The sequence below is a fragment of the Ornithodoros turicata genome, unplaced genomic scaffold (genome assembly GCF_037126465.1).
Source record: "Ornithodoros turicata isolate Travis unplaced genomic scaffold, ASM3712646v1 Chromosome33, whole genome shotgun sequence".
In the NCBI taxonomy this organism is placed as follows: Eukaryota; Metazoa; Arthropoda; class Arachnida; order Ixodida; family Argasidae; genus Ornithodoros; species Ornithodoros turicata.
The window spans coordinates 3,612-11,257 of NW_026999359.1; the positions used below are offsets into that span (position 1 = coordinate 3,612).

General features: G+C 43.0%; 1 long non-coding RNA gene across 3 annotated transcripts; it reads right to left on the bottom strand.

Moving 5' to 3' along the window:
• Positions 1-1,424: 1,424 nt before the first annotated feature.
• On the bottom strand, positions 1,425-6,844 carry LOC135373866 (uncharacterized). 3 transcript variants are annotated; one of them, XR_010416632.1, is made up of 4 exons: positions 6,740-6,844; positions 6,213-6,251; positions 4,546-4,669; positions 1,425-1,854 (listed from the first exon to the last, which is right to left on the bottom strand). It is a non-coding gene; the product is annotated as an uncharacterized LOC135373866 (long non-coding RNA). The 3 variants fall into 3 exon arrangements; XR_010416631.1 differs by having other exon boundaries at positions 6,213-6,844; XR_010416633.1 differs by lacking the exon at positions 1,425-1,854 and adding an exon at positions 1,873-2,065 and having other exon boundaries at positions 6,213-6,844.
• Between the last annotated feature and the right edge of the window lie 802 nt (positions 6,845-7,646).

Consider the following 7,646-nt stretch of genomic DNA (forward strand, 5'->3'; position numbering starts at 1 on the left):
TAAGTCGTTGTTTCGAAAGGACCATATGAAATAGATTACATACTTCGCAGTGGAATGAAGCCATGCTTTATGGCGTCGTCAACAAAACACACACGCACTTTGTATCAAGTTGCATGGCATCGAAAGGAGTCGATTAGTCAAACACCTAACTCATTTGCCGTGAGCATTCTGTTAGTAAAACGAAAAGGATCTCGTTAAAAATGAATGGTCTGCACGAAGCGCAGAATACATTTCATTGATTGACATAAATAGCGCATTGCATAAGACTTTTTTTTTCAAAGGATCAATATTCCCGTTCCATTCCATTCATTCTCAAGTTCGCTGGACCGTGACTGAGCCATTCGACTGCGGTGTATTCAACGGCGGTTAAGAAAGCCTGTGTAACCGTGGAATATTGAAGCCTAAACCATTATGTTTGGCGTCGACCGAAAATCTGCCCGGTTTTTTTTTTTCGGCTTTTTTACTTCCTCAGAAAAGTGCTAATTTTAATCATACCAGGTTAAACTCATTATGGCTAGCAGCGTTCCTTCCACGACTGCGGAAGCTCCGAAAGCGTGACGTCACTTCCTAAAGGAGGGCAGAGAGCTGGGAAGGTGCCGTTCAGGCAACCAGCACGGCCGCGGCATTCATTTCCTAAGGGGTCGCAGTCGTTAGTTCAAAGCGCAGTGATATTTTCTCGTTTTTTCAGGCAGGCAATTCCGGCATACTCTGAACATCCGGCGTCTGCTCTTACTACGCGAGTATTTCGCGCGGGGTAACTCGAGACCATGGTGAGGAGGAATAAAACGGCACTATAATTTCGAATGGATGCGACATGCCTTGAAACAAGTTAAGACAGCATCTCTTTATTCTTTTCGAGGTGCACGTGCGCTATATGCAGACATGTGCGTAACGCGTTACTAGTAAATTGCGTTACTTGTAATCTGTTACGTGTTAAGTTTTCAGTAATCAGTCACTTTACTGTCAGTGAAATTTATTTTTTGATTAATTAATTACATGTCCGAGTGGTCGATCACTCAGTAATTGATGGCTATTCCAACAGAGATTTACCTATCTTTCACATGTTATGCGTGCCCAGGTGAACCCCTCGTGGCGTCAGCCTTTGTGGGACCGTTCTACTGTAGCAAGCGGAGGTCATTGTAATAAGGATTTGGAATTTCGGAGTCTCTTTCCCTAATCTATTCCTACACCAATGTGGTGGTACCAGAGCTTTTGGGGCTTTGTGAGTCATGGGGAACTTCCACGGCAATGCTGTCCCACAACCGATCAGCATCTTCCCGTGCAATAAATACAGTAGACGTACAAATCTACTTGTCCTACGCGTGTTTGTGCTTCGTGAACAAAATGGCTAGGAAGCAAGCGAGCTGATGAGGATGATGCATGATGTAAAGCTGATTATGTAAAAATTTTCAGCTCTGTTGAGACTTCGTGTTTGTGTCTGTCCCTTCGTGTTCCCTAGTCTCGGGGTTTGACATCATGCATTTGTTTTTCGTGTTATGTCACGTCTTCCGCCCTATTGACCCTTTTTCTTTCTTTCTTTCTTTTTCTTTTTTTTTTCTGCGGCACACAAAGAAAGTTATAATTTGCGTGAATGTAGAGTAAAGACCGGAGTAACGACGGTTACTTTTCTGCTCGTTGCTCAATTTCATAGTAACGGTAACGGTAAGGGATTACTTTTTTCGACTAACTATAGTTACTCACCATTGACCGGTTGTAGTGTTCTTGAACCCGAAAGGATAGGTGGCCGGCCACTGAGTGTCGGCCGGTGGAAGAACCGTGTACAAACAGGTTAGATCTTGCTGGCATGTCGTTTTCACCAGATAAAGCTTTCCCCGAGCCAGGTCCAACAATGCTCTAAATTGGAGATCGAGGACAGTACTTGGTGAATATATCTAAAACACACCAAGCAGCACAGTTGTATAGAGGTGGTGGTGGTGGTGGTGGTGAAAGGGCTTGCCGTTGTCGGCCTCACGTATGTGGGCAACGTCACGACTGACGCCCCTGGGGAAATGTGCGTCCTGGGCCGACTTCTGGGGGAACTGTGCCGACATATGTCTGAAAGCGTCTGAGGAAAACCCAGGAAAAACCCAGTTGTATAGAGCACCACGAATACGGTAAACAAAAACGGTACACGACATACTACGACATATTCACAACAATTTTCTTAATCTGGCAGACCACTTTTCCTTGGAGACAGCTGGTGCGTGTATTATTCCACAAATGACCTACTTAAGGGTCGTAGTCTGAAAGTAATTACTGCCAGTTTCAATTAGCTTCCATTATTAATGTATTCACTTTTGAAAATAAGCTGACGTGAATTGTATTGTTGTAGAGCGTACCCTTAACGTCCCCGGTGAGCAAAATTTGAAATCAAAGCGACCTTCTGTTCACCCTCTTGCGGAGAGAGACAGATGAAATATGCGCGCTGACGGAAGGAGGCTATTATCAGCAGCTAGTGTGAAACCACGGTCCAGCGAACTGGTATTATAAAAACAACTAAGTTGTCCCACGGTCACTTGATACCGGCGTCGTTTTCAGAAAAAAAAAATCCGCTCGATAGATCGTCCGCAAAACATTCGTCAAGGAACACCATTTTTTCTTTATTTTGTTCAATACTTCACCTCCAATGTGAGGGGGTGAAAGAGCACACCATCGCCTCTTGCATCCTGGAAAAAAATTAAAAGGAAACAGAAAATGCAACCCATGATAAGGGCAGTTCCGATAGAGTCACCCGATACATTTGTTTTTGTTCTGTTTCCGCAAGTTAAAGCTCATCTCATGAAGCGGCACTGTGCTCCTTTGGCCTCTCACATTAGGGGTGAAGGAAAGACGCGTCTCCTGAGATGCGCAATGAACAAAATAAAGTAAAAATACGGTGTTCCTTCGCGATTTCTTTTTTTTTTTTTTTGCGAACAACTTATCCAACAGATTTATGTTCTCAAAACGGCTCCGGTATCAGGTGACCGAAAGAACCAGATGTTCTCGTTGGGACAACTTTGTAGCTTTTATAACTAAAAAGGTAATCATTGAGAGTTCATTAAGATATTGCCTTAGCAGTTTGCTAATGCCCTCCTAAGGAGTGCCCTTCAGCATATGTTATATTGCAATTGCTTTATCATCGGAAAATGTGATATATGTATTGTTAAAAAATAAGTTCGCATTTAGCTGTGTCACCCTGTACATAAGTACAGTTATACACGGTATGAGATGAGAAGTGACGATGGGTACGAAATGAATATAAACACAAAATAAAGGAGACGAGGACAACAGAAGTAGGATTATTAACTAAAACAAGATTTATTGTGAATTAGACTAGCTAATTAAAAAAGCTCAAGGAAATTTACATTCAGTCTACGTTGCGGCGGAGGCCTCGCCTTCGTCGGTATTAATTGGCCTAATAGGGCCCCCAAAAGTCACAAGTGACGTCACAATCGAGAAGGTCGCGCCACTTGATGGTTATCACGAGACCGGGTTCTGGAATGTTCTTTGTAGTTCCGAAGGTGAGGTCAATCGTCCTTAATGGTCATGGTATATGAACCAGGACGATAGCCGCCGACACTTCGAACATAGACTGTTCTTCTGGTCCCAGAAGAACAGTCTCTGTCTTATAAAAATGTCTGGTTGACGGCATACGGCTCATGGTCATCACCAACCAAGAGCATATGTCGTTTTGTACTGCCGCTAATGTACTTTTTTTTTTAATTTCAAGAGGACATAGAATGTAGAAGGCATCTAGCGGAGTAAAAGATACCCATGGCCATGTGGATATTGGTACATGCGCTTGTGGAGTAACGGTTTCAGAACGCACACAAGCAGTTTGCTCACTGAACCAAACATTATAGGATGTTGCTTTAATACCGGGAGAAAATAGTGAATAGAAATATCGTACGACACAGTGTGGGACCATAAACATTTTTCACGAGGACGCGTGAAACAGTGTCGCTAATATTGTGTGCATGAACCATTGTGTGTTACACAAGCCATGCGGGGCACACCCACCTCAGAGACACTTTGACAAGCATACTACACAAAGGTTACTAATGTGGTGGATGCTTCTTTGTTTTTCTTCTTCTTTTTGGCCATGATGATACATCTTCGGCGGAAATGAGGTTGTCTTTGGCGTAATGAGACACATTCGGCCGTAATGGGATTTTGTCCGTAATGCGACAATTGAGGATTAAAGGATTATCGGCCGTAATGAGATGTTATCGACATTGAGAGGGGAACTGATAGAGTCGGGAAAGGCTCCCCTTCACAGCTCTTCATTATTGCGAAGTGAGATTGGATGGCACTGTGCTCGTCTCAGCGTGCCTATATTGTCGAACGTTCTTTTCAACTGTTGTTAGTGGGACAGGGAGGGTCCCTTTTACTGGGTTGAGGTATTTTCTACACGCTTGTCTATTTATGGCAAGACAAAAAGGAAATCGCAAAGACAAAACTAGGCATGACTTTCGTAATCTGAAAATTACTGAAGTAATTCTAAACATTTCTTTTTGCTGAACAGCCACTGAGGTTCGCGACAGGTTACATAGGTTGCAGACTTACTTTCCGGGCGTCGACAGTACCATCTTGACAAGTACATTGGGCTGTTGCGACAATGCAGCAGCCAGCGATGAAAACTACCACTTCAAGCATCTTGAGCGTTCTTGCTGGTGGAGAATCAGAAAATCTGGGAATTATAATATTTGTGCTGAATACACTATTTAGAACAGCCTTTTACCATGTCACATTATGATGAATTCGCGCCTCAGTTCGTGCGAAGCGAAAATAATTAATCGAATCAGACGCTTATCACACTATCTAAGTAATAAAAAAAACTACATGAAGCTGTTGGAAATGGTCGTGAAAGACCTGACGCGTTAATCTGATTAACTTTGATGTACAGTAACTACAAGAAGGGGGGAAACACGGAGACAAGCACGAGAAATTATCGATTCTGTCTCTGGTCCTCCTACTGTGTCTCCAAGTTACTTTTCTTCACGTTTTACCAGCTTTCCTGCATGTTGGGTCCTAACCACTGATTTACAAATTTATTGTTTATCAACAGATGACTTGCGTCGTAGAAATGTATATTCTTTTTGCCTACTGTTCTACATAATTTAGGCCACTTTTGGTCTGGTACAGGTCCCGACAAGAGTTTACGGAACACGCGAGCGGTGTATTTTCTCCTCGGTACGACACTCTAGCGGCAAGCGGAAGCTGGCGAAATCAGGCCAGTTCACTGCCTCAGAGGGGTGGACGACTGCGCTCTTAGCGACACACAGCGGTAGTTTCGGTATGATTACTGTTGAATGTGCCCGCGAAGTGAGTTGGACTTAACTGTTGTGCTCGTCACAACTCGTGACTCACGTCAGTTGTTTATCAAACCATGAGTTATCAATGTCAGCGTCAATTGTTTATCAGCTCGTCACGCGTCGTCCATAATAAAGCAACTGTTTACCAGATACCTTTCTTTCTCTTGTCTACATATCATGGCTGTCTACATATCATGCTTGTCTACATATCATGGCATAATAAAGCAATACACCGTAAAGTGTGGCCACTATGATTCTTCCTTGTTATCACGATGATAGGGGCGAGCTCCCTGTCTCAACAATCGGTGAATCACGTGTTGTTGGCGAGCACAACAGTAAAATCCAACTCACTTTGCGGGCACATACAACAGTAGTCATACCGAAACTACATGCTGTATGTCGCTAAGAGCACAGTCGTCCACCCCTCTGAGGCAGTGAACTGGCCTGATTTCGCCAGCTTCCGCTTGCTTCTAGGGTGTCGTACCGAGGAGAAAATACACCGCTCGCGTGTTCCGTAAACCTTTGTCGGGACCTGTACTAGGAACAAAACACAGGTGCAGTAGGACGATGTAGGCTTGGTAGGCATCGATGTAGGACGATGCCGGTTCCCCGCAATGTAGAACACAACCACACAACTCCGCTAACAACTGTTTAATGAAAAATTCATCCGACCGGGCAAGTCTTTTAAAATCAGGTTAAACAACATAACACGATGACATATATGGAACATGGGAAATACACCCCCCCCCTCCCCCGGCGGTATATAGAAATCTCTTCCACGCTTTTACACTGTCCTGATGATATCTCTTCAATGCTTAGAGAAACTGAAGGTTCACTAATTCACTTTCTTCCGTGTTTCCGTATCGAAAAGGCCTCAAACGATTATATTTCTGACCATGTCTAAGAAAGACCTTTTACCTCAGTCCTTTTGAAACCTGGAGAGGACTCCGTGAAAACCTAAGCGCACAGAGGAACAAGCAGCACAGCAGTGTTAAAGCAAACATACAGCAAGTTTTTTTGTTTGTTTTCACCTTCTTGCAACTAGAGAACACCTTCAGAAAGAATCATCATGCGAGGGATAGCACTCTATGCACTATGCCAATCGGTATTTAAGTTACAGTTTGTACTACATAAGCAAATTAAAAAATATATTAACAACGAGATTTGGCCGAGGCAGACCAACAATTAGGGACGACATTTGACAAGAGATTGACAAAGGTGGGCAGTACGCCGTTCATCGTTGAAACCTGAATACGTGCAAAAACATTTAAGTATGTGACAGGGGTTGATGTCTAGCCGAACCAGCCCACATTTTCATAAAAAGAGAAATGCAAAGAGGGCTATGCTTATGTACTTTTAATTATAAGGTGACGGTAGGAAACACTGCAGTATATACATAGTATATAGATTAAGCGGGAAAAATCAGAAGACGACGAAGAGCTTACAGGAAAACACAAAGGGGAGTTTATGAAAACATATAGGGATAGTAGTATAGAGTATAGATAGGGACATAGAGCATACACAGCATACGGTTATGTACGTGAGTTGCGGCTTACCTGTGTTCAACCGAATGCGGTTCACATGCAGAATGCTGGCTGTTTTTTATGCCTGTCCGGTTATAGCTATTCGACCTTTCACTTGCCTGTATGTTGTAACTGACCTTTCAGTTTACTCTCTGCCGTAATTAGCCCGCGAAAGTCTGAAGTATATTTCTTTTCTTTTTTTTTTCGCGCGCGTTTGTGTGTTGCTAAATGTATTTCCACATTACGTCTTACGGTTTTCACATGACAGAAGTTGAGTAACATGCAAAAGTATTTTTCGCTCTTGCTGCAGCTGGTGAAGAGATACACGGTGTTCCAGTATCCCTATATTTCGTGATTCATTAGCGTGTTTTCTATAAATTGAAATCCGAAGGTTTCTATGTTTTTTTTATTGAATCTTTGGGTCTGCTAAAAGCAGGAAAGCAGTCAGGCTTTATTTACACAGTGGACATTGTTGCTGACGGTCGTGATTGATCGTGAAACGGTGCAAAGCAGCGAACGCAGTGTCACACGTTGTACTTCGGACGTTTCGTACCACCTTGACTGCGGCAGTTTTCTTCCTTTCCTTTTCTGGTGTCAATGTGACTAGGTGGTCCAGCCTATCGTATACAAGGTGTCCCAGCTAAATGTGAACAGACTTTTTTTTTTAAATACATACAGGGTGGTTCAACAACCATGATGGCAATTCATGCTGCGGATATTCATGCGGTCAAGGGATTTTTTTCTGCCAATAACTTTTGCCACATATTGGTAACTTTTTATTTCATTTCAATTGACAGAAAGTTAATTTCTTGAATTGAACTCCGAAATT